We start from the raw sequence: 27,237 nt of genomic DNA, 5'->3' as shown, positions 1-27,237 counted from the left end.
GGCGGCGCCGCGTCGCGCACGGCGGCGGCGGCGGGACCAGGCCTCGGAGCGCGGCGGGCGCGGGCGCAGTCCCGGCGGGCCCGGACCTCGCGGGCGGGCGGGCGGCGCGGCCATTGGCTCGGGTGGCGGCGGCTGCGGCGGTGGGGGCGCCGTCCCGGCCATGGGCGCCCGCGGCGGCCTGCGGAGCTGGAGGCGCGGCGCCGGCCGCCGGGCGCCTTTGTGAGCGGCGCGGACAAAGGCGCGGGCCCGGGCAGCCGAGGTGGGTGAGTGAGCGCGGGGGCCCTGCCTGCGCGGGATCCTCGCGTGTGCCGGAGTCTGCGAGTGCGCGGGAGGCGCTCCAGGCGCCAGGGTCCTCCGGGTGTCCTGGGCGTGTCGCCGTGGGCGGGCGGGGGCCGTGTCCGCCGCTGTGTCCCTGTGTCTGGGTGTGAGAGCCCCGAGCCCGCGTCTCCCCTCTGTGTGGGTCTCTCCTTGTGTCACTGGAGTTCTGGTGTTACTAGGGCGAGTGGCCTTTGTGCTTCAGCTTGTGTGTGTGTGTGGCCTCCAGCCGGCTGGAGTCAGGACAGTTTGGGAACCCCCACCCCCACCCTGTGCCTCACTTTCCCCTGTGGTCCACTTCTTCCTGCGCTGACCTTGGGGGTCCCTGGGATCGGGTGAAGTCAGGGAGTGCCCCCGTCGCCTCTGTGGTGAGTCAGCCTCTCCCACCCTGGACCCCCGCCCAGAGGCGGAACGGGACGGCCTCCTGCAGGAGGAGACTGTGGGAGGAGAGGATGCCGGGTCAGCCGGAGGCCGTGGCTGCGGAGCCGCCAGTCCCGGATCCTCCCTGGAACAGGGATATATGTCAGGGAGGGCCCTAGATGAAGACCAGCCCCCCTGGAGTCCCTGGGATGGCCTCTGAGAGGGAGAGCAGGCCTGACTGTAGGGGGCATGGGGACAATTCTTCCTCCCTCTCCCAAAGCGGGGCCCTGGGGCGGGGGTCTCGAATCTTCCTTTGGCCCTGAAAGCCAGGAGGCCCTGCGTTGCATCAGTGCCAAGTAGAGAGGTGGTGGCTGGTGGGCTGCACTTTCCCACTGGCTTTGGAGCTCAGTTTCTGCCCCAGAGTCCTTGGCCTCCCTTAAGGATGCTACTGGGAAGCCACGCCCCACCTGCCGGGAGCCCCATCTGCTCCTCCTCGGATTCTGGGGAGAGAGGGCAGGTTGTGCGGGCTCATTAAAATGCATAGCTCTTCCCAGCATCCGCCCAGCACTGTGCCCCCCACGGTGTTCAGGCCCCGGACACACAGACTAGAAAGCAGGTCAGCCTCCGGAAATCTCCAAGCTCCCTGTGACTGTGGGCTGGGGACTGCCCTTCCCCTTCATCGGGCCCTCAGGCTGAAGCGCAGAACCCTCCTGTAAGGAAGGCTTCCTGGGGTGCCCGAATCTGATGCTCGCTCTGTCCCCAGGCGCTTGCCTTCCTGAGGCCCCCTGTCCCTTCCCCTTCCACCAAAGCGCCTCTGTGGGCTGTTCTCTCTATCCAGGAAGTGGGTCCCATCCTTCACCTCTTTGATTTCTCACTCGGGAGCTACTTCCTCTCCAGTGAGCCAGGGTAGCCCCAGTGCTCTGAGGGTTCCTGCCCCAGTTGTGGGGGCGGGGGGCTTTTTTCAGTCTTCCAGTGGAGCAGGGGCCATGTCTGTCCTTGATCACAGCTCAGAACAGTGCCTGGTGCATAGTGGGTGCTCTACACATAGTTGCTGAATAAATGAATGTCCAATAACTAATGGTTCCCAAATTCTGTTTCAAGTTTTAACTCTGGAGGAGTCTGGGGAGGGGCGAAAGCTGGTGTACTGCTCTGGGGCCCAGGTACCAGGTTAGTTTAAGAGGAGGTTGGGTGTGCTGGCTCACCCTTGTAATCCCAGCACTTTGGGAGGCCAAGTTGGGTGGATCACTTGAGGTCAGGAGTTCGGGATCAGCTTGGCCAACATGGTGAAACCCTGTCTTTACTAAAAATGCAAAAATTATCGCCAGGCTCAGTAGCTCATGTCTGTAATCCCAGCACTTTGGGAGGCTGAGGTGGGCGGATTACCTGAGGTCAGGAGTTCAGGACTAGCCTGGCCAACATGGTGAAACCCCATCTCTACTAAAAATATAAAATTAGCTGGGCATAGTGGTGCATGCCTGTAGTCCCAGCTACTCGGGAGGCTGAAGCAGGAGAATCGCTTGAACCCGGGAAGTGCAGGTTGCAGTGAGCCAAGATCGCACCATTGCACTCCAGCTTGGGTGACAAGAGCGAAACTCCATTTCAAAACAAAAACAAAAACAGAAATTAGCTGGGTGTGGTGGTGCACGTCTGTAATCCCAGCTATTTGGGAGGCTGAGGTGGGAGGGTCGCTTGAACCCGGGAGGCGGAGGTTACAGTGAACCAAGATTGTGCCACTGCACTCCAGCCTGGGTAACAGAATGAGATTCTATCTCAAAAGAAAAAAAAAAAGAAAAGAAGAAGATTGAGCATGGTGGCTCATGCTTGTAATCCCAGCACTTTAGGAGCCTCAGGTGGGAGGATCACTTGAGCGCAGGTGTTCGGGACCAGCCTGGGCAACACAAGAGACCACGTCTCTACAAACAATTTTAAAAATTAGTTGGATGTGCTGGTGCACGCCTGTAGTCCCAGCTACTCAGGAGGCTGAGATGGGAGGATCACTTGAGCCTGGAAGTTCGAGGCTGCAGTGAGCTGTGACTGTGCCACCGTACTACAGCTTAAGTGACAGAGGGAGACCCTGTCTTAAATATATATATGAGGAAAGTGTACTGTTACTTGGGGAAATAGTATATTAATTAACAGACATTTATAGTATATGCTGAGTGCCAGGTGTTGGGCTAGATGCTTTAAGCATGTACCTCTTACACACTGAGAAGGAACAGAGTGGAAAGAATACATGTAATCTTCTATGATTAATTTTGAAAAGATAAAGTAAATGATATATATGCCATGATAAGATAATAACGTGGATTTATATTGCACTTTCATATCTGCTATCTCTTTGTTTTGACAACACCCTAGTAGTTAGGCAGGGAGATGGGTTCATATCCATCTTACAGATGAGGAAGCTGAGCATACAGCATTTAAGTGACTGCCGAAGGTCACTGCTGAAGCGAGTCAGCGAAGGCGCCAGCACTCAGCCTGGGACTCCCTGGCCACTCAGTCCTTGCTTTCTCCTGCACAACTGTCTCTAGTGCCTTTTGTATTCCTGTCACCCAGCTAGACAAGGGTGAATGGGCCACTGTTCTTGCCCTCAAGGGGTCTAAAGTCCAGGAGAGAATCAGGCTTTTTAACAACTGAGTGTGCCAGAGTTGTTCCGCCCCACGGTGCCACCTTGGGCCCAGCTCAGCCCCTTCCTTGCAGTGTCCCAGAGGGTTCTTCTTCTCTCTACCTCAGTGGAGGGCATCAGAGCCATTTTCATTCAGGACCCTGGTCTGATGACATTCCCAGGAGTGACTGGTCCTTACAGAGCCTCTGCCGGGTCCTGGGCAGTGGTGAGTTGGGAGCCAGCTCACACCTACACATAAGAGCTGATTGCTAAATTTTTTTTAGGAATTTCATGAGCCGGTTGTTAAACACAGCCATTATAAAAAATTCTGAGGCCAGGAGCGATGGCTCATGCATGTAATCCCAGCACTTTGGGAGGCCAAGGCAGGCAGATCCCCTGAGGTCGGGAGTTCGAGACTAGCCTGGCCAACATGGTGAAACCCCATCTCTACTAAAAATACAAAAATTAGCTGGGTGTGGTGGCCCATGCCTGTAATCCCAGCTACTCGGGAGTCTGAGGCAGGAGAATTGCTTGAACCCAGGAGGCGGAGGTTGCAGTGAGCCGAGGTTGTGCCATTGTACTCCAGCCTGGGGGACAAGAGTAAAACTCCGTCTCAAAAAAAAAAAATTTTTTTTTTGAGTATATACATTCATCATTAAGTAAATTATATATATATATATATATATATATATATATATATATATATATATATATAGTTTGTTTGTTTGTTTGTTTTTTGAGATGGAGTCTCGCTCTTTTGCCCAGGCTGGAGTGAAATGGTACAATCTTAGCTCACTGCAACCACCGCCCCCTGGTTTCAAGTGATTCTCCTGCCTCAGCCCCCTCAGTAGCTGGAATTACAGGTGCCTGCCACCATGCCCGGCTAATTTTTGTATTTTTAGTAGAGATGGGGTTTTACCATGTTGGCCAGGCTGGTCTCAAACTCCTGACCTCAGGTGATCCACCTGCCTCAGCCTCCCAAAGTGCTGGGATTACAGGCATGAGCCACCGCGCCTGGCTATTATTATATATTTTTGAGATGGAGTTTCACTCTTGTTGCTCAGGCTGGAATGCAGTGGCGTGATCTCTGCTCACTGCAACCTCCACCTCCTGGGTTCAAGTGATTCTCCTGCCTCAGCCTCTGGGATTACAGTAGCTGGGATTACAGGTGCCCGCCACCACACCTGGCTAATTTTTTGTATTTTAGTAGAGATGGGGTTTCACTATGTTGGCCAGGCTGGTCTTGAACTCCTGACCTCAGGTGGTCCACCTGCCTCAGCCTCTCAAAGTGCTGGAATTACAATTATGAGCCACTGTGACTGGCCATAAATTTTATACATATATATGTGTGTGTATATATATATATATATATATATGAAAAATAATTTTTTTTTTGAGATGGAGTTTTGGCTCTTGTTGCTCAGGCTGGAGTGCAATGGCATGATCTCGGCTCACTACAACCTCTGCCTCCCACGCACGTTCAAGCGATTCTCATGCCTCAGCCTCCCGAGTAGCTGGGACTACAGGCGTGCACCACTACTCCCGGCTAATTTTTGTATTTTTAGTAGAGACGGGGTTTCATCATGTTGGCCAGGCTGGTCTTGAACTCCTGACCTCAGGTGGTCCACCTGCCTCAGCCTCTCAAAGTGCTGGAATTACAATTATGAGCCACTGTGACTGGACATAAATTTTATACATATATATGTGTGTGTATATATATATATAAAATAATTTTTTTTTGAGATGGAGTTTTGGCTCTTGTTGCTCAGGCTGGAGTGCAATGGCATGATCTCGGCTCACTACAACCTCTGCCTCCCACGCACGTTCAAGCGATTCTCATGCCTCAGCCTCCCGAGTAGCTGGGACTACAGGCGTGCACCACTACTCCCGGCTAATTTTTGTATTTTTAGTAGAGACGGGGTTTCATCATGTTGGCCAGGCTGGTCTCAAACTCCTGACCTCAGGTGATCTGCCCACCTCAGCCTCCCAAAGTGCTGGGATTGCAGGCGTGAGCCACCATGCCCAGCCTGTAAATTATATTTATAAAGTAATAAATACTCAATTTTTTTCCTAATTATTTTATTCTATTATTACCTGTGCTTTTGTGGTTATTTGCTGCTTTGTGTGTGTGTGCGTTGGGGAGTGTATTAGTTCTTTTTCATACTGCTATTTTCATACTGCTATGAAGAAATACCCGAGACTAGGTAATTTGTAAAGAAAAAGAGATTTAATGGACTCACAGTTCCACATGGCTGGGGAGGCCTCACAATCATGGTAGAAGGCGAAGGAGGAGCAAAGGCACATCTTACATGGTGGCAGGCAAGAGAGCCTGTGTAGGGGAACTGTCCTTTATAAAACCTTCAGGTCTTGGGAGACTTATTCACTATCATGAGAACAGCATGGGGAAAACCTACCCCTGTGATTCAATTACCTCCCACCACGTCCCTCCCATGACATGCAGGGATTATGGGAGCTACAATTCAAGATGAGATTTGGGTGGGGATGCAGCCAAACCATATCAAGGGGTGTGAGTGTGGGTGTGGGTGTGTGTGTAATGTACGTAGTGGTGTGCTACTGCATATCTCAACTCCATTCAGTGATGTCACGTTGGCAGCTTGAAATTGGCCAGAGTGAGAGTATTTATATCACAGAAATTGGCAAACACTGCAAATCAGAATCTTTTCCCCTGAAGAGCCTGTTTACCAGCACACCACTGGGAATCCAGCAATGAGCAACTCAGTCCCTCCCTTTGAACTTACATTTTGGTGTGATGGCGCTCCAGGACTGATCTTAGTGTCCTCATTGCTGAGGGGCAGCTGCAGGGCAGGGCCTGCTTTGGTGATAGAGGTTGTAAATTGCCCTCAAATCACAGGAGCTCTCCATTCCAGCACGTGAGTTGCTACCATGCACCAGGAAGAGAGGAAATGGGACAAGGAGGAGATTCAGTTAATTGAGAGCTGACTTTGCCATTGAGTAACCCTATTCAGGATGACTCAGGCATCTGGGAGGAAAAGCAGCAGTGGCGTCTGAGGACAGACCGTGGACAAGTTAAGTAGCTTGGGGCTTGTGGAGTTGTGAAGTCCAGGACATGGGTGGCTAGAGCTGACATAGGCAACAGTGGGCATGACCTGTCCATATGGATTCAGGACCTGCATGAGAGAGTAGAGGCAGACGGTTGCTCTTGTACATCCTGTGATCTCTGGTTGGGAGATGGACATGTGCACAGTTACATACAGTGGAGGGATGTGCGGAGTGTAGCAGGGGAATGGGGTAGGGAGAGGGAAACAATTCATGCCTCTGAACTTTTGCACATGCTGCTCCTTCTACCCAGGGGAGTTAATGTGTGTTTTTTCTACCCAGAAGGAATGGCATGTGCAAAGGCTCAGAGGCATGAATTATTGAGAGTTCAGTCTGGCTCTGGTGTCAGGTGAATCAAAAGTCTGCAGGGCTTGAAACAGAGTAGGGGAAGCTTTGAACCTTCCTCAAGTCAGGAGGCACAGCATCATCTGGGTGCCAGCAAAGGAAATCTGACAAACCTCACCTGTCAGGGGCCTTGTGCTGTGTGGATCACCCTGCTTCCCTGAAAATCTTTAAGGTTTCTTGGTAGTTTCCTGCTGTCCCTAAAGCTTGCTGCTCTTCCAGCCCCTGCATCTGTGGCTGGTGGATTCTCAAAAAAAATCCATGTTAATATCAAGCACAAAACTTAATTGGGAAGAGGGGTCTCCTATTCTCCCCCCATTGCTAATTGATACCAGAAAAGCTGCGTCTGTCCTTCATTTAGGCAGATAATTGAGAACTTCTTTGCTTAAGGGCAACTGATTTTGACTTTATGCCTATATGTGCCAGATATTTTTCATGCATCAATTCATTTAATTTCCATGCTGATCCTGCAAGTAGGTCCTATTTTCCCATCTTATCGATGAGGGAATTGAGTCTCAGAGACTTATCCAAGGGCACTGTGTTTGTAAGTGGCAGGATTTGAAGCCGGCAGGCCCTGAGATCTTTCTGCAGTCCCGTGCTCCCCTCCTTTATGCGGTTTTCCTTTTCCCTTTGAGGAGGGGAGGGAGAGATTCATCACATGCCTGGAATCTCAGCACACTTTGCCTTTCTTAGTTCGGAGTTAATGTGTGTTTTTTTAATTCAGTGTTGGCAAGGCCCAGTCTGGTCATAGCTGGGTTTGTTACCTTGTGGCTCAGGGGCAAGGATAAAAATAGAATTCTGGTACCCACACGGGCCCCCTAGGCCTGGTGTCAGGAAAGAGCTAATACTAATGGCTCATAATTGCAGAGTGGCAGGCACCTTGGTAGTGCATGGCTCGTGGGAGCTTTCTCAGTTCTCAGCTACTCCAAGAGGTGGGGTGCATCATTATCTCTGTTTTGCCTCCGTTGAACTTGCCCAGGGTTGTGCAACCAAGAGTTAGAAGCACCACATTCTGCTCGCCCCAGAGTCCTGCCTCTCCACTCTGCGTCTTTCCTTGAGCAGCGCCAACCCTCCCAGGGTCTGGCCTGGCTGTGCCTTTGACAGCCCCTAGCAGCAGTGCCCATATGCTATGGAAAATGGGGAAGGTTAGTTGACCACTTGGCCACAGGCCCAGGGTCTGCCCACCTCTTGGTTAGAGCCAGCACTGAGCTCCCTGCCATGGGGTTCATCTTCCCACTGGCCTGTTGGTTGAGAGGGTGGTGTCAGACCAGGCCCCAACACCACCTTCTTGCAGATACATCCCCAGTCCAGGGCAGTGCAGGTGGTTTGTGATGGTGCCAGCCCATGTTGGCATGTTGGGCCCAAGATGAGGTGGCATTTCTGAGTTTTGGAACCCCTCTTTCTCCTTGAGAGCCTGGCCCCAGAGTGCCCTCCTCTCTGTAAAAGTCCTGGTTCTAGTCGCTGGCTGATTGGTATGCATCCCAGAATCCCGGCCATTAGCATACAAGGCGGGAGCCAGCTCTCATTACTCCCCTCTCTTCATTGTTTGAAGTGGGCAGACTTGGAGTGAGCTTTGGAAATGTGGGCTTTTTATTCAATTTCCCTAGAAAAACAATGGTTAAATTAAGTAGGAAAATAACAGTCTCCCGAAATTGAAGAAAAATATTCCTGAACCTAGACATTACCCACAACCTTTGAATTTCTTTTAAAACAGGCATTTGTTTTACTTTAAGTTATACATGTATCGCATGACCACTGAAGAAAACACAGAGAAAATACAGAGAGAAGAAAATGGAAATCATTTTGCCACCTAAAAACAGCCTCTCTCAATATTGTGGTGCATATCATTCATGTATTCAGTGATTCATTTACTCATTTGCCAAGTATCTATTTAGGGCCCACAAAGGGAGAGGCTGTGTTGGGTTCTGGGAGTAGACGCTGGGAGTAGAGGGGTACCCTGCTCCCTGCTAGGGCTCTTTCTATGTTGGGCCTTGGGCAACTCACTTGACCCTTCTCCTATCTGTTTTCTCATCTGTGGAATAGGGATAACACTAGTAGCTGTGTCATAAGGCATGGAGATTTGACAAGAAAGGGCAGGTAGGATGCTCATGATAGTGCATGGCCCAGGTCAAAGCTTAGTAATGTTGGCTTTTGTCATGTAGGGGAGGAATATCTTTTCTTCTACCCTGTTAGGTTCTGTGATAGAGCCTATGAATTAAACTGACAAAAGACAGATTAATAGGAGAAAAGGCATATAGATTTTATTTAATGTTACTATATATATGTATTTTTTTACTGTAAGGGGTCTCCATAGAAAAGAAATGAAAATCCAAAGAGGCAGTTAGACCCAGGAGCTTACGTAACATTTTAACAAAGGGCGATAAATTGTGGAGAAGTGAGGAGACAAAAGAAAAGGATTGGACTCTTAGGGGGGCAGTAAATTTCAGGAAAGTGACTAGGAAATGTATGGTAGATAAGGGTGGTTTAGTAAGGTTTGTTATGCAGATAAAGTAAGGTAGAGGGGTACAGCTTTGCAAATGGAAATTTATGTCACCTTTACAAAGGGAAATGTGTGCCCTGCTTTTAGGCAGAAAAGGGGAGGCAAAGAGCTCTTCCTGTATCTGCTGCTGCTCAAGTACCTTGAGCTTAAAATAATTCTTTTTTTTTTTTTTTTTTTTGAGACAGCATCTTGCTCTGTTGCCCAGGCTGGAGTGCAATGGTCTTGGCTCACTGCATCCTCTGCCTCCTGGGTTCAAGCAATTCTCCAGCCTCAGCCTCCTGAGTAGATGGGATTACAGGTGCGCACCACCACACTCAGCTAATTTTTGTATTTTTAGTAGAGACAGGGTTTCACCATGTTGGCCAGGCTGGTCTCGAACTCCTGACCTCAAATGATTCTCCTGCCTCAGCCTCCCAAAGTGCTGGGACTATAGGTGTGAACCACCACTTCTGGCCCTGGGATGGCATATTCTGATCCTTTTCAGTTACACCAGTGAGCAAGCTGACATTAACCTTGCCCTGGTGGTTTTGTTTTTGTTTTTGTTTTTGAGATGGAGTGTTGCTCTGTCACCCAGGCTGGAGTGTGATGGCATGATCTTGGCTCACTGCATCCTCTGCATCCTGGGTTCGAGCAATTCTCCAGCCTCAGCCTCCTGAGTAGATGGGATTACAGGCGCCTGCCACTATACCTGGCTAAATTTTGTATTTTTAGTAGAGATGGGGTTTCACTATGTTGGCCAGGCTGGTCTCGAACTCCTGACCTCAAGTGATTCTCCCACCTCAGCCTCCCAAAGTGCTGGGATTACAGGTGTGAGCCACGGTGCCCAGCCTCGTGAGTCTTATATGATGGTGGAGGAGACAAAAATCAAACACATCAAATTTATAAAGTAACCACATGTTATGCATTAAGTCCTGTGAAGGAAACAGACTGGTGTGATGGTGATAACTGGGGATGAGGGGTAGAGAGGGGGTATGTGGGGGTGGGGGTACAGGATTCGTTAGGTGCAGGTGGTCAGGGAGGCCTCTCTGAAGAGAGACATTTAAGCCAGACCTGAATGACAAGCAGGAGCTCCCCCTGCAAGGATCTGAGGGAAAAGTATCCCGGGTAGGAGCTACAGCAAATGCAAAAGCCCTGAGGCCAGATGAACTTGGCCTGTTTAGGAGGGTGTGGAAGAGGCCATGTTAGTTAGGATTGTTACTCTAGGTGCAAAAGGAAACCATCGGAGGTTTATTTTCTACTTCCCATAAATACCTTTACTAATGAAACATAGTTCCAAGATTCCAGCTAGTAAAAACTCTGTTAAGAAATTCACCTTTTTCCAATAACTTATTCAAAAATAATTTACCAAGTGCCTATGATGTGGAAGCACTTGACTCAGTGCTGTGGGGTGATGGATGGGTACAAAGATATGGTGAAGTTTTACGCTCCAATAACCCATGGTCCAGCAAACAAGACTACGAACATTCGCAGGGTCAAGGGCAGGGAGGGACTGATTTACCCTTGCAAGAGATCCCATGTCTGCTGGGAGGAGAATTGGCTGTAGAGAGCCAGGGTGGAGGGGTGGAGCTGGGAACCAGAGGAAAGGCAAGGAAAGGTTCCCATTTGGCAGTGGAATAGGAGAAAAGTGTTGGGTTTGGGTTATATATCAGCTGGAATCAACTGGAATTTCTGGTGGATTGTACACAGGGGTGAGGGAGAGAGAAGAACTGAGCATGACTTCTAGATTCTTCTTTTGAGTATCTGAGTGAGTGGTGGTGTCATGAAAGGAGATGGTTAAGAGGGAGTGAGGAGCATGGCTTTTGGAGAAACCAAGGGTTAGGTTTGGGGCAGGTTCACATTGAGAGGCTGGTTAGAAGTCCAAGGGGGTAGGCCGGGCACAGTGGCTCACGCCTGTAATCCCAGCACTTTGGGAGGCCAAGGCGGGAGGATCACTTGAGGTCGGGAGTTCGAGACCAGCCTGGGCAACATGGTGAAACCCCATCTCTACTGAAAATACAAAAATTAGCCAGGTGTGGTGGTGGGCGCCTGTAATCCCAGCTACTCAGGGGCTGAGGCAGGAGAATTGCTCGAACCCAGGAGGGTGGAGGTTGCAGTGAGCTGAGACTGTGCCATTGCAGTATAGTGTGGGCAACAAGAGCAAAACTCCATCTCAAAAAAGAAAAAAAAAAAAAGCCAAAAAACCCCAAAGAAGTCCAAGGGGGTAGTGAGGGCCTCTGGGCTGGAGATGCAAACTTGGGCATCCTTAACATATAAAGGGGACAGGTGTGACCACCCAGAGGGACAATTCGGAGGAGAGATCCCTCCACAGGGAGGTGAGCTCTGGGAGCTCTTATATTTATAGTCTGGTGGAGGAGGAGGAGCCAGGGCAGGCAGCCTGGGAGCTAGGGGAAGATGGGTGCAAGGAACTTACCTTTAGTGCCAGGTGCTGAACTAAACACTTGGGGAGGATCGGTCCCTGGTCCTCACAATAAGTCTGTGAGGTGCAGGTGCTATTATGCGTCTCACCTTATCGAAGCAGAAGGAGGCCCAGAGATGACCCAGTGCACCTGCCAGCAGGTGCACGACTGCGTGGGGAGTGAGGATTCACACCAAGGGGGGCAGTCCACCTCCTTTGCCCATGGCATTCCCGTGTTGCAGAGGAGGACTCCAAAGCTTGTGGTTTTGTTAATTTGTTTTCATTTGTCTGTCCTTGCATTCCTCTCCTCCCAACACATATTTACTAAGCACCTACTGAATGCTGTGCACTGGGCAAGGAACTGGAGATTCCAAGATGAGTAAGGTGTGGCACCCCTTAATCTGGTGAGGGAGGCGGATGGGCAACAGCTGAAGGGTGGGCGGTGCCTGATGCAGGTGGAGGGACTCCGAGGAGGCTTCCCAGGGGAGTGTCCAAGCCAAGCAGTGGAAAAGGCAGAGTTAGGTCAGGAAGCAGGAGGCATCTAGGCATGTGCCGAGGCTCAGGGGAGGGAATAGCAGGGCCATGTCAGGGAGGGTGCAGGGGGGTCAGGATTAGAACTTTTTGTTCGGGGTAGAGATTGGGCTGCAAGGGACAGGAGAGTTACCAGGGAGAGCTTTCAAGGCTGTTAAAAGGCTCTCTGATTCCTAGGTCATTCTCTGAACCCTGCTGCTTCCTTACTTCTTCCCAAATTCTGCTCATTTTTCTTTTCCAAAAAGATTTCCGAGTCAGAGAGGTTAAGCAACTTGCCTGAGGTCTCACAGCGTGCCAGGGCATCCAGGCTGGGACTGGTCTCCTAACTAAAACAACCACAGTCCCAGGGGTGGAAGCGGATGGTGAGTAACCCCAGGGAGGGGCTCACTGGAGGCTTGAGTTGAAGGTCACCGTCCACAGTCCCCGTGTGGCTTTAAACATTGCCTTTTTGCAGTCTCAGAGAACAGTTGGTGCTTCTGGGCAGGAGGAGCTGGGCTGCTGCTGGGAGCCAGGGCTGGGGCTTTCCCAGAGCTGCACGGGTTATTTAAGCAGTTTCCTGGGCATCTGCTTCCTCCCCAGTGAGTGATGGGAAAACTCCACGGGGCTGGTGCAGGATTCGATTAACAGGTCACGTGAGGCCAGTGAGGGAGGCAGTCCCCGCTGGTGAGGGCAGATGCCAGGCAGAGGGCGAGGGGAGGGGGAGATGGGGAGCACTTCCCAGAGCCCTGTGCTATGAGCTCTGTCACTTTGGGCAGGTTTCTCACCTCTCTGCAGTCTTGGTTCCCTCGCCTGTAAAGTAGAGATAATATGAGACGTGACCAATAGGACTGAAGTAATAACCAGTGTCCACTGTAGGCCTGAAGTGTGCCAGGTACCACGCATGATCTTGTTTCAATCTATCTTTTTTTTTTTCTTTTGAGATAGAATCTCACTCTGTCACCTGGCTGCAGTGCAGTGGCATGATCTTGGCTCACTGCAACCTCTGCTTCCCAGGTTCAAGTGATTCTCCTGCCTCAGCCTCCCAAGTAGCTGGGACTACAGGTGTGTGCTACCACAGCTGGCTAATTTTCATTTTTTTTTTTTTTTTTTTTTTAGTAGATACAGGGTTTCACCGTATCAGCCAGGCTGGTCTCAAACTCCTGACCTCCAGTGATCTGCTCCCCTCAGCCTCCCAAAGTGCTGGGGTTACAGGCGTGAGCTACTGTGTCCAGCCTCTTGTTTCAATACCTTGTCATCTTGTGAGGTATGGATGGTCATTATCTTCATTTTATAGATGGCAAAGCTAAGGAACAGAAAGGGTAGATATTTTGTCCCAGGTCACACAGCTAGTAAATGGCAGAATTTGAACCTGACCCTCTAACTCTGGAGCCCTCCCCTGAAATCCCTGTGGTCCCCGTCAAACTTTGTTCAGCTGAGCATGAGTCCCTTCCTTGGCAAATCACTTAATAGGATCCTGTGGGGCACTAGCATTCTGCCCACTTGACTTTGGGACACCCCAATCCCTACAACCCTTTAAGTTTTATCACGAAGCCTTGGAGCTCCAGTGGGCCTCAGCCCCTGGCTCATCATCTTTCAGCCAAGTGGGGCAGACCTGGGACCAGAACCCCAGCATCCCAGACTCCTGGCCTTCTGCTCTTTTCACTCCTCCAGGGCCTCAGAGGGGGACTGGACTGGGAGCCAGTTGCCTGGGTTCTAATCCCACTTCTTCCTTGGACCAGCCAGAAGAGCTTGGGCAACATTTCACTTTGCCCCCTGCCTTTACCCTAAGCCTCAGTTTCCTCTTCTGTGAGATGGGTAGATTGAGAATCTAGAGTCTCTACCAATTCTAATAATTCGTAAGTGTAAGATTTCAGGTTTCTAGGAATCTGTAAGAGTCAAACATTTGCCACCTTTTTCTACTTCCTGTCCTCTATTGCCTGTGGGACTCGGGGAGATTGAGATGAGAAAACAATTCAGTGAACCCTCTATAGTTTGATACACTGTAGTTTGAGGGTGGTGGCTCATGCCTGTAATCCCAGCACTTTGGGAGGCTGAGGTGGGAGTGTCGCTTGAGCCCTGGAGTTCAAGACCAGCCTGGGCAACATAGTGAGACCCCATCTTTAAAAAAAAGCCAAAAAACAAAAATTAGCCAGGCATGGTGGTGGGCACCTGTAGTCCCAGCTACTCAGGAGGCTGAGGCGGAAAGACGGCTTGAGCCCAGGAGGTTGAGGCTGCAGTGAACTATGATGGCACCACTGCACTCCAGCCTGGGCAGCAGAATGAGATCCTGTCTCTAAAAAATAAAAAATATATAGCTTAATAGCAGCATATGATGACGACTATCACTTGAGTACCACTGGGTGCCAGGCACTGTGCTGGCTGCGTCATGTGTTATTTTTTTGCCTACTCAACAGGGAGGCGAGTATGATTAGCTCCATGTTAAATGTGAGAACTGAGACACAAAACGTTTAGCTAACTTTCCCAAGGGTCAAGTGATTGCATTACCTGTATATGAAAGCTGGACTTCAAAGACCAGAGGAAGTGCAGAGGATACGTTTGCTAGGTGCTTCCTTGTGGGGGTGGGTACGGCCTCTCTACCTCACGTCCCATCACTTGGAGCTCTCTGCAAAACCCGTTCTCCCGGGCCCCAGATGCAAAAATCCACCCAGTTCATCCGCCTTTGAGAAATGATGTTGAGTCAGATCTGAAAACACTAAGTGGGTGAGTCACAGTGAGGATGGTGAGGGGCTGGGCAGGGAGGAACAGTGCTTAGCCCACCATTGGCCAGAGCTCAGCCTTGCCAAGGAGCCCAGCCCAGGGGGCAGGCCTCAGCTATTTACAGAGAAGGGGACTTGGGAGCAGGGAGAGGATGCGGCTGGCAGGGAGGGAGACAGAGGAGCTGAGGGTCAGACAGCAGAGCTAGAAGAGTTTTCAGGGATCATCCAGTCCACACATAGGACATCTCAGTCCCAGAGAGGGGCTGGGACTTACCCTAGGTCACACAGCCCATGGTGCCAGACCCAGCAATAGAAGGGGATTTTGGGAGGCTGAATCCTCAGCCTCCCTCCCTCCCTCCTTTCCTTCCTTCCTTTTTTTTTTTTTGACAGGGTCTTGCTCTGCCGCCCAGGCTGGAACACAGTGGCATGATCACAGCTCACTGCAGCCTCGATTTCCTGGGCTCAGGTGATCCTTCAACCCACCTCAGCGTACCGAGTAACTGGAGCTACAGGCACATGCCAACATGCTAAGCTAGTTTTTGCATTTTTTTGTAGAGATGGGGTTTTGCCACGTTGCCCGGGCTGGTCTCAAACTCCTGCGTTCAAGCGGTCTTTCTGCCTTGGCCTCCCAAAGTGCCTGGATTAAAGGCATGAGCCACTGTGCCCGACCCTGGCCAATTTCATGGGCATGACTTTCTGACCAGGCACTATGCTGTTTGCCTTCTCTTTCTCCAATCAGGAGAACAAGAACAAACAGCAACAATAATAAAGGAATCATCTTGCTAAATCCTAAGCATGTGTGTTGCCAATATGGGTAGACTGTACCCAAGTCCCACCTCCTCCTCTTCCTAGGTGGATGACTCTGGGCAAGGCACGTAACTCCTCTTAGCCTCCAAGTTCCTTTAGCTGTGTCATGGTTTAAGCAGATTCTGAAATTGCAGCACTTCTCAGTGCCTTTAACATGTGGAGTATTGTTATTCTCCAGCAGGGAGACTTCTGCTGTGGTTTTCCATTGTTCTTTGAGTATTGAATGCTTTTTTTTTTTTTCTCCCAATGAGCACCTATTGACATATTTCAGGACACAGATGTTTCCCCAAATATACAGATTGACAACACTGGTGTCAGTGGTTTCTCAGGACCGTTTAAACTACTTTTTTTTTTTTTTTTTTTTGAGATAGTCTTGCTCTGTCTCCTAGGTTGGAGTGTAATGGCATGATCTCAGCTCATTGCAACCTCTGCCTCCTGGATTAAGTGCTTTCTTAGCCTCTCAAGCAGCTGGGATTACAGGTGCACACCACCATGCCCAGATAACTTTGTATTTTTAGTAGAGACGGGGTTTCTCCATGTTGGTCAGGCTGGTCTTGAACTCCTGACCTCAGGTGATCCACCCACCTTGGCCTCCCAAAGTGCTGGGATTACAGGTGTGAGCCACCATGCCTGGCCTGTTTAAGCTTTTAAACTCAGACACTGTGGACTGATTATGGAGTTTTGGGGGACACATCTACTGAGCTGTGACAGTCAACTTCCCTCTGGGGTCAGCAGCACCATAACCACGCCCCACCCGTGTCTGTTCTTGCTTCTTTCTCTCATGTCCCTTCTACCCTGGAGCACCCATTGCTTTACAGCAGGAGCCTTCCTGGGAGGAAGGTCAGGCTCCTGTAATTGGAGCCACCTGCCTTTGTGGGGCAGGAAGACTGGCTGAGATGTCTTGGGCAGCAGCAGCTGCCCTACAAAGGCTCTTCCCAGGGACGCTGGCTCACCTGGGAGCATATTTGGAGGCAAGGAGGATGGTGAGGGAGGAGCAGACACTCCCAATTAGGTCAGGGCAGCCTGGGAGCATGGTCGGGGGGCCTGGGAGCATGGGGGTGAGCCTGGGAGCACGGAGGGGAGCTTGGAGCACGGAGGTGAGTCTGGGAGCACCGGGGTGGGCCTGGGAACACAGGGGTGAGCCCGGGAGCATGGGGGGGGGGGCGCTGGAAACACAGGGGGGCCTGGGAGCATGGGGAGAGGCTGGGAGCATGGAGAGGGGCCTGGGAGCACAGGGGGAGGCTGGGAGCACGGGGGTGAGCCTGGGAGCACGGGGGTGGGCCTGGGAGCACAGGGGGGCCTGGGAGCACGGGGGGGTGCCTGGGAGCACGGGGGGGGCCTGGGAGCACGTGGGTGAGCCTGGGAGCATGGGGGTGGGCCTGGGAGCATGGGGGTAAGCTTGGCTCTGTCATTCACCCTTTTATGACCTTGGGCGAGGCACAGTCCTCTCTGGGCCTCAGTTTCCTCATCTGTGAAATGAAGGCCTGGGCTTAGTGATTTGTCGGTTCCCTTCAGGGCTGATGTTCTGTGAACTGAGTAATGGAGGAATAGGTACATTTCGTACCTTTTGGCCACACCCCGGTTTGCTGGGTTTCTTGGGGTCCACCAAGGCTTCCCCCATCAGGAACTTTTCTCTCTCAGAAGGCGCAGTGTGTGCGAAGATGCTGGAGACTGGCAGGTGGCCTAAGCACCCTGGGAACCGAGAGCCAGTCATTCTCATATGTTAATGTGAGCCAGGGTCACCCAGACAAGCCTGCTAAGAAGGCAGATTCTTGGGCCTCATCCCAAGAGACTCTGGTATTATAGGTTGGTATCAGGAGCTTAGCGTCTGCATTTAAAAGAAGCCTCCCCTTCACTCAGGTGACTCTGAAGTCGGTAGTTCAAGGACCACTTTTTGAAAAAGGCTGTTAGACTCTTTGAGCCTTAGGAAAGGCTGGGCACAGCGGCACTTGCCTATAGTCCCAGCTAATCAGGAGGCTAATGCAGGAGGATCACTTGAGTCCAGGAGTAAGAGGTGCAATATGCTGTGATTGTGCTTGTGAATAGCTACTGCCCTCCAGTTCGGACAACATAGCAAGACCCCATCTCTTAAAAAAAAAAGAAAAGAAAATGTGGCCAAGTGCAGTGGCTCAGGCCTATAATCCCAGCACTTTGGGACGCTGAGGTGGATGGATCACTTGAGATCAGGAGTTTGAGACCAGCCTGGGCAACATGGTGAAACCTTGTCTCTACTAAAAATACGAAAATTAGCTGGGTGTGGTGGCATGCACCTGTAATCCCAGCTACTCAGGAGGCTGAGGCAGGAGAATTGCTTGAACCCAGGAGGGGGAGGTTGCAGTGAGCCAAGATTGTGCCATTGCACTCCAGCCTGGGTGACACAGCCAGACTCCATCTCAAAAAAAAAAAAAAAAAAAAAACAAAAAAAACAAAAAGAAAATGCGTAGGAACATGCTAACCTTTTGGGGTTGGTGACGGGCTCTGTGTTGGATGCCCTCACCTGCAGTATCAGCCTTCAAGAGCTGGTGACTCCTCTTCCCACACACTGGTGTGTCCCAAACCTGGCTGATCGTCAGAATTGCCAGGAAGCTTTTGAACAAAATAGGAATTCCGGAGCCTCATCCTTAGAGATTCTGAAGCAGCACATCTTGGCTGGGACCGAGGAATCCCTATGTTTGAAAAGCTTCTCAGGTCTTTTGTTAATTTGTTTATCATTCGTTCGACAAGTATGTCTCGAGGCCTGTGATGGAATGGCCTAGGCCCAGGGGAAGATGGCCTAGGTCCAGGGAAGGACTCATGTAATTGTAAGGCCAGACACAGTCTCGGACATTATGTCACCTGCTCTATGGCTTGGTGAAGGAGACAGATGGTGATTACATAGGGATGCTTGGCCAGGCTGGGGAAACACGTAGCAAGAAAATGGTTGGGTCAGACTAAATACTTGGGGCAAAGCTAGGATTCCTGGGTTGCTGAGCTCCAGTCAATTCCACATTGAAATAGAACCCTGGGCACAGTGTTCTCTGGCCACTACTTACATTCTCCTGTCATCCATCTACTCTCCCTACCCCCCATCCACCCACTCGCCCATTCATTCATCTGTCCATTCATTTACCCACCCAACCATGCATCCATCCGTCCATCTGTCCGTCTGTCTACCCGTTTGTCCACCCATCCATCTGTCCGTCTGTCTACCCGTTTGTCCATCCATCCATCCATCCATTCACTCATCCATTCATCCATTCATCCATCCATCCATCCATCCATCCATCCATCCATCCATCCATCCATCCGCCCATCCGCCTGCCCATCCATTCATCCGTTTATCTACTCATCCACCTACTCATTCATTCATCTATCCATCCACCCACCCACCCATTTATTCACCCACTCATCCACCCATCATCTCTTGAATCTCTTCGGCATGCTAAGGACTGCCCTGGGTATTGGAGAGACAGAAATGAAAGGCATTATTCTTGCCTTCAAGGAACTCACAGTCTAGTGGGCTGTCAGAAAACTAAGCAAATGACTCCAGTCCAGAGTGTTAGGTGCCCAGAGGGACAACTGGCCAGCTGTCTGTCCCAGTTGTCATCATGGGAGATTGCTCTGATGCCAGCTGCATGTGCTAAGCAAAGTGTATTTGGGAGTGGCCCAGGCAGATGAGGTGGGTAATGGCTTTCAGGACCCCGGAAGGGTCTTGCCTTTGGGAAGGCAGGTCATCATGGCTGGGGCAGGTGGGGACCTTTTCCTCTCTTGACACTCAGGTTCTCTTTGGTTTTTCAAGTGGCCCCACAAGGTCTGGGCCTCAGTAGATGCTTACCCAACATGAGTTGTCAGTGAATGGGGAGATGAGTCAGAAAGGATGCCCTGTGAACCTCACTGAGGAACTGTGGCTCTGTGGGGCCACAGATAGGGTCCAGGCAGGGGACAACACTGTGCCACAGGCTCCCTGGGCTGGGCAGGGAGAATGGTGGGGAGGGCTGAGGGGCCCTTCCCCAGCTTCCTCGGCTTTCAGCTCTTTTCTTGAGTAGATTGGAGCCTTTGCATTCATGAAAGCTGATGACTCCTTCCCACCAGTGAATTTCCTGCAACCCACAGGGCCCGGCCTCAGTTGGGGTGTGGGGGGAGCAGAGCGATGTGGGGAGAGTGGTGGATGCTGCGGCAGCTAAGAGCCTTGGCCTCTGGAATCAGACTGCCTGATGTGGAGTCTCACTTCTGCCATTTGTCAGCTGTGTGTCCTGGGGCAAGTGTCTCAACCTTTCTGTTTCAGTTCAGTTATTCAGTTGGGGATAATATCAGTTCCTATCTCATATGGCTGTTGGGACGATTAGGAGTTATTTCTGGTAAAGCACTTAGTGCAATCCTGGTACATGGTAAGTATCGACACAAGGCAGCTTTGGTGTGGAGCTTTGGAGGCAGCCCTGTCACAGGGGTGGGACACTAGAAGGGGCTGGGTATTTATTAGCGTTGGAGCCAGAAGACCTGCTTGGAATCCCACCCCTACCTCTGACTGATTGTAGAGACCTTGGCAGGCTGATTCAATGCTCTGAGCTCAGATTTGTCATCTGTGAATAGGGGATCGACAACCCCCAGGGCCGCTGGGAGGAGTCACTGGGTCTGATGGCTCATTCTCTGCATTGGGCTTATGATTGAGGTAGGAAAACTCTAAACAGGAGGAGTGAAATCTTCATTTGCTAGGGTGGCCTGGATGGCCATGCCTGGGGGTCAGTCTGTGGGGTCTGTAGGGCCACCTCTCTTGGCCCTGGCCTTTTCCCTTAGTTGCCCTCACTGTTGCAGGTTCCTAAGGAAAGGGACCGTCATGTGACTGGGGCCCAGGGTCTTCAGAACAAGGTGCTACAGGGGCAGAGGGTCAGGCTGGTGCCATTTCATTTGCAGGAGTGCTGGGGAGGGTGACTGTCCTCCTCCAGCCACACTGGGTCTGGGTGCCTGGGAGAGACTGAGGTTTCTGGTGCCTGCCCTGGGTTCAGCACTCCTGTCCCTCCACACCTCATGTTCCTGCTTGATTTGAATTCTCAGGGTTGGGTGACTCAGGCATGCCTGATGCCCTACAAGATTTGGTTCACAAGCAGGTAAATATTAACCCACACGCATAGCTCCAAATGCAAACCTGTTTGGGCTGGCTTCTTGGGGGACGGCTAGGCTCCGAGTGTCCCCCTCTTCCCCCAGCTGATGGCCAAGGTAAGCAGGTGCCCTCCAGGGGAACGAGGTCACCTGCTTTGTGCCAGGTGATTGTACTGAATTCGCACCACTGTCCGGGGGCAGGGGCTGCTGTATCTATTTTACAGCAGAGGAGGAAACCAAGACATCAGGAGGAGGCCAGCTCAGTTTACACAGTTAATGAGAAATGGGCCTATGGCTAGAACCCAGGAGTGCCTCCCTGCAAAGTCCACACTTTCCCCACCTGGATCTCCAGCTGTCTCATTGCTGTTAGGGTCACAAGGCAATGCTGTGTGTATCAGAGGCACCTGAGGTTTGCTTTCTGGCTCCACTTTGCCTGGGCCTCAAATGCCCCTTTTGTGAAGTGGGGCCAGGCTGGTTTGGGGTCCCTGATAGGCAGGAACCAGCCCAGGACACTTGAGTGCAGTAATGGGGCCTGGGCTGGGATTTGGGAGTAACCACCCGGCCAGCTAAACAAGGATCTTTTTCTTTTTCTTTTTTTTTTTTTTGAGACGGAGTTTCACTCTTGTTGCCCAGGCTGGAGTACAATGGCGCGATCTCGGCTCACCACAACCTCTGCCTTCTGGGTTCAATAGATTTTCCTGCTTCAGCCTCCTGAATAGCTGGGATTACAGGCATGCGCCACCACACCCAGCTAATTTTGTATTTTTAGTAGAGGTGGGGTTTCTCCATGTTGGTCAGGCTGGTCTCGAACTCCCGATCTCAGGTGATCTGCCCACCTTGGCCTCCCAAAGTGCTGGGATTACAGGCGTGAGCCACTGCGCCTGGCCCTCAAGCATCTCTTGAAGACCCCCCAGGAGGCACTGTGGGGACACCCAGGGAGGAGCCACAGTTTCTGTCCTCTCGGAGCTGACACGTGAGCAAGAGTGAGAACACAGGTTTAGGGGCTCCAGGACTGGGTTTGAATCTTGGGTCTTAGTAGCTGTGTGGTCTTGGGCAGGTGCCTTTGCCTTGCTCAGCCTTTGGGGCTCCCTCCAAAGATGGGAATAACAAGCCTTACTTCAGAGTGCATTGAGAGGCTAAAGTGAGATGGTGTCTGCAAAGCTCCCAGCACGTAGTAGGTGCTCAGTAAGGTGGTTTCCCCTGCCCAGAACCTCAGATGACTGTCTTCTAAGTCTGAGAGCAACCAGTGGGCCTCAAAGGCGATTGAGGGCTGCTTCCCCTGCCCTGCACCTCCCCCGCCGCCCATCATGCTGGCAGCCCGGGAGCAGTCTCTCACGGTTCTGTGGGCAGCTGGAGATGGGGCAGAAGCGGGCGTCAGCTCCACAGTGGGGGCACTGGGAGTTGGGCCAGGCTTGACTGGGAGGAGAGGGAGATGCTGGTTTTTCCTTGGTCCTGCCCGCTGCAGCCTTGCAGTCAGAGGCAGCCCCAACGAGCCCTCTGCAGTTCTGAGTGCCTTCCTCTCCTGTCTCGCAGAGGGGGAAACTCACAAACCCTGACAGCAGAAGTGACTTGCCCAGCGTCGATGGGCGCTGGTGGCAGAGCCAGGCTGACCCCCAGCCTGAGGCCCACCCAATCCCGATGCTGCACTCCTAGCTCCTTGGCGTAGGTCCCTGGGGCTGTCGGGTGCCCTGGCCTCCCTGGCCTGCCCTGGAGCCAGCTATGAAGGAATATTCTGGGGCACATGACTCACAAGGCTGGCCCTTCCACTTTTTGTTTTCCTTTCTTTTACTTTTCCCTAATACGGTCTCCTGTGGCCCTTGCTTCTCCTTTCTTGGGGCTCTGAGATGGCAGTGCCTTTTGCCCTGGAAAGCCTGTCCTGGCAGAGCTCCTGTTAGCTGTCGACCACAGCTGCTCAATCGGGAAGGTTCCAAGGGAGGCTGAGCAAAGGCATCAGAGCTGCACAGACCTGGGCCATAGCTTGGCTGACCCACTCCCTAGCTATGTGACCTTGGACAAGTCGCTTTGCCACTCTCAGCCTCAGTTTTCAGATTCAGTTCAATCCAACCAACATTTATTGAAGACTTGTTAGTGCCCAGTATGATATTAGCCATTGCAGGTGGAGCAGCTCCCCTGGGAGCCTCAAGATTGAGTCGGGGTTGGGTGTAGTGGCTCACACCTGTAATCCCAGCACTTTGGGAGGCTGAAGTGGGTGGATCACTTGATCCTAGGACTTGGAGACCAGCCTGGGCAGCATGATGAGACCCCGTCTCTACAAAAAAATACAAAAAATTGGCTGGGCGTGGTGGCGTACACCTGTAGTCCTAGCTACTCAGGAGGCTGAAGTGGGAGGATCATTTGAGCCTGGGTAGTAGAGGCTGCAGTGAACCATAATAGTGCCACTGCACTCCAGCCTGTGCAACAGAGTGAGACCTTGTCTCAAACAAACAAACAAAAAGAGAGTGGGGAGTCAAGTGGGGCCCTGGATATCCACCTCATAGTGTTGTGAGGATCACGCGAAATAACACATAAAGCACTGCATATGGTTCCTGGTTTTAGTAGAGTCTCAGAAATGACAGTGAGCATTCATTTATTCCCGGCTAGTGAGAGCAGTGCTGAGATTTCAGGTGAATCATTGTCACTTTGATTTCATACTTGTTAGCAGGAAAGTGCGGAGGCTGCTTCTGCTGGTACTGTGTTGATTTTTTGTATACATTGGCGAGGTGAGCTAGTCCCTGGTTGTGAGCTGAGGCTGCCATGTTCCCATGTGTGCCCAGACCTTTGAAGGAGGAAGTGCAGCCCATGTGGTGCCCTGTCCTAGGGCAGTCCACTCCTGGCCCATGCTGGGCACCCAAGAGGTGTTTGTTGAACTAATAGGAGAGGCAGTGGCAAGCTGGGGCACATCCTAGCAGTGTGATTGACGTGGGAGCCGGGGGTCTGGGAGCCACAGCAGGTGGCCATGGGACCATCTGACCAGGGCAAGAGGGGCCCTGGGATAGGAGGGGAAGTTGAGGACTGGCCTGTGCAGGAGGAGAGGCCTCATTCCGAGAAACTCGAGGATGAGAGGAGGGCTGGATGTAGGGAGGAGGCAGATTTAGACTCTTCTCCTGGGGGACGATGAATCTTCTGCCAAAGGAAGAATTTCAGTATGGGGGTATGATGTGGGTCAGTGATTCGGGCTTAGAGTGGGAGGCATTTATGGAATACCCACACTGTGCCAGGCACAGGGCTAGGATCTGTAAGCTTTGTCAGAGAGCCTTCTTCTTTTTTTTTTTTTTTGAGACAGGGTCTCGTTCCATTGCCCAAGGTGGAGCGCAGTGGCGCCATCTTGGCTCACTGCACCCTCGACCTCCCAGGCTCAAGTGATCCTCCCACTTTAGCCTCCTGAGTAGCTGGGACTACAGGCGTGTACCACCGTGCCCGGCTAATTTTTGTATTTTTTGTAGACATGGGGTTTCCCCATGTTGCCCGGGATGGTCTTGAACTCCTGAGCTCAAGCAATCTGCCTGTCTCAGCCTCCCAAAGTGCTGGAATTACAGGCATGAGCCACCGTGCCCAGCCCCTTTCTCTTTTCTGTTTGTTCACTGATGTGTCCCAAGTACTCAGAACAGGACTTGGCTCATGGAGGTGCTTAATAAATGTGGGTTGAATGAATGAATGATTGGATGAATGAATGAATATTACCTAATTGGGTCTCAGGAGTGTCATGACACCCAGTTTGCAGATGAATAAACTGAGGCTTAGGGAGGTTAAGTTGCACATTTGCTAGGTTGTAGAGCTGGGATTTGGAGTCCCCACTGTCTGACTCCAGAGCCGGTGCACAGACCCACCCATCTATTAGGATCCTCAAGGAGGAATTCTTTCTGTGGCTGACAGGTTGGATTTCAACCTCTCAAAGACCCCTCCGTCATCTGAGAGCGTCTGATTGTGGGAAGAAACAAAATGACCCAGACAACAGCTGGGTCAGTGCTGCAAGTGACAGCAGATGGCTCCTGCCACTAACTCCTGTTCTGATCAGTGGGTGCCCTTTCAAGGAGCCAGGTTGGGAGAGAGATGGATGCTGCCAGCCCCAAGGAGGCCCTTCCAGGCTTGGTCTGACATCATCGTTATCCTCAGCCACAGAGCGGGAGGGTGCTGGCTCTGGCACAGCTGGCACATAGTGCTTGCTCTGGCCTGCACAGTGGGGCCCGTGTCTCAGGTCACCCCTGCCTGGCTGCATCTCCAGGGTGGTGGCTAGATGGCCTGGGTGAATCCCAGGTGTTCACGGGCACATGTGCCTGCTCTCAGCACCCAGGTGATTCTGGACCAGAATGCCCAGGAGCTTGGGGCTGGGACCCAGAGAGACTTGGAGGGGGGCTGCTTTGAGAGGCTCTGTTAGGGGCAGTGCCGCTGCAACACTTCAGGGGGGCCACTGGTCTTGGGCACTTGATCTGAGTCCCCCAAGTTCTCCTCCTGATGTGCTGTCCCACTGGGGCCCTGTCCTACTTGCTCCCATGGGTGGAGGCTTCATGGTCCCACCTGAGTGTACCCCAGCAGCTCAGGAGCCCAGCTGACTGGTGGCTGGCTCGTGGCTGAGGTTTTAACCTGCAAATACTGTAGGGGCTCAAGACACAGGCTCTGCAGCCACGTGGCCTGGGTTCAAAGGCCAGCGCTCTCATTTATTGACTATGTGACCTCGAGCAATTTTCTGAAACTCTCTATGCCTCTATTTCCTAATCTGTAAAAGGGAATGAGAGTGGCCCCTGTCTCAGAGGGTTTTTAGGAGGAAATTATAGGAGCTGTAGGAGTAAAGGGCTTGGATTAGCACTGGGCCCTTAACACGCAGTTAACACGTGTTCGGTGTCTGATGCTGATTTTGGCACTGACATTGGGCAACCCAAGGAGCCACTGCATTTCTTCTGTGCCCTGGGCTGGCACCTGGATTCCACTTCCTCAGTAATGCTTGTCATGAATGGGCCAGGTCAGCAGGGACAAGAAGAGCAAAGGCAGCACCCGGGCACTTCACTCCCACCCAAGGCCCCATTTGGGCAGCTGTAATGAAATGCCGTGACTCTTACCAGCAACAGGCAGTTATTTCGCAAAGTTCTGAAGGCTGGAAGCCCATGATCAAGGCAACAGCAGATTCGGTGTCTGGTGAGGGCCTGTTCCTTATAGACAGCACCTTCTCACTGTGTCCCTGGCACCTTCTCACTGTGTCCCTGTGTGGTGGGAGGGCCTAGCCGGGGCCTTGTTTACAGGATACTAATCCTATTCACGAGGGCTCTACCCTCATGACCTGATTACCTCCCCAAAGCCCCACTGCCTAATCCATCACCTTGGGGGTGAGGTTTCCGCATAGGAATTTTAGGGGGATAAAAACATGCAAATACTGTGGGGCTCAAGGCACAGGCCCTGGAAGCCCTCATTTCTACCTTCTTCCCTTCTCCCTCCTGCTTAACATTTGCTCCTTGCTGCTGCATCCGAGGCATTGCAGACGAATTATCCATGCTTTTGGTCACCCTTTCAAGGAGCGCTAACTGATGGACGGCCCGCCTCCAACTCCTCATTGCCTGAATCTAGGCTCAAGTCTGCTCTCAGGAGTTTCTGCAGCCCCCAGGTCTCCCGAAGGGAAGCCCAGCTGCTATTGTCAATACTGTTCAGTTCTCCTTCCCCTTCTGGACCGCCAGTGGCTGTGTCTTTCTCACCACAGCAGGGGATACTTGATGAATATGCATAGAGGGTTGAGCCATGCGCTAGGCTCCGGGACACAGGGCAGGAGGGTGCAGCTCCTGGCCTCGGAGAGCTCGCAGTCTGGTTGTTTATTTACTAACTCGGGTACCAGGACCGTGGCTGGGCACTGAGGACATGGAGAGGCAAAAGATGCAGTCCCACCTTAAAGAGGCGGCTGTACATATTCCCCCTCCCTCCCTGGCTGCCTCCTCTCCCCACCTCCTGTATTGCGGATGCTGGGCCAGGTGGTGCAGACGCAGACACAAGTAGGTCGTGGTCTCTGCCCCCACAGTCTAGCGGGGAGAGGCACAAAAACAAGTACTGTAGCAGAATGCAGTTTCTTTAGATACTTGTAGCCTGGTGTTTGTCTGCCATGGAAACCAGTGGCAATGGCTTTGGTCTTTGTATTCCTGTGACTAGTAACGGTGACACAACCCTGCATTAACAGGCCAGCGTCTACTATAGATCCCCAGAGGACTTCACCAATGCCCTCTGATCTGGGTTTCCCAACCTCGATCCTTTGACATTTGGGCTGGATCATTCTTTGTGTTGGGGCTGTCCTGTGCCCTAAAGGATGTTTAGCGGCTTCCCTGGCTTCCACCCACCAGATGCCAGTAGTGTCCCCCCTCCCCACCTAGTGTGGCAATCAAAGTGTCTCCTGCCATTGCCAAATGTCCCTTGGGGGACACAACAGCCCCTGGTTGAGAACCATGGCCTCCCATAGATCTGTAAAGCTGTAACTATAAATCAAGGTGGGATGGAAATTTTGAAATCCAATACTGTCTCCCTCCCCAACATCCCATGTACCTTGGGAGCATCAGTGATC

The 27,237-nt window shown here is 51.8% G+C and overlaps 1 protein-coding gene across 8 annotated transcripts in view; it reads left to right on the top strand.

The window, feature by feature from the left end:
- Positions 1–22: 22 nt before the first annotated feature.
- Positions 23–27,237, top strand: part of ARHGEF10L (Rho guanine nucleotide exchange factor 10 like) — a 158,270-nt gene continuing 131,055 nt past the window's right edge. For 3 of the 8 annotated variants that reach the window (XM_031011860.3, XM_055353972.2, XM_031011856.3), the window contains exon 1: positions 24–259. The gene's annotated coding sequence lies outside the window, so the exon portion shown is untranslated. Of the gene's footprint in view, positions 264–27,237 lie in introns of all 8 variants that reach the window. The other 5 variants (XM_055353810.2, XM_055354118.2, XM_063702278.1 and 2 more) reach the window with 5 other exon arrangements.

The sequence above is a fragment of the Gorilla gorilla genome, chromosome 1 (assembly GCF_029281585.2).
Source record: "Gorilla gorilla gorilla isolate KB3781 chromosome 1, NHGRI_mGorGor1-v2.1_pri, whole genome shotgun sequence".
Taxonomy (NCBI): domain Eukaryota; kingdom Metazoa; phylum Chordata; class Mammalia; order Primates; family Hominidae; genus Gorilla; species Gorilla gorilla.
The sequence above is the reverse complement of the archived record's forward strand: the minus strand, read 5'-3'. Positions and strand labels throughout refer to the sequence as shown.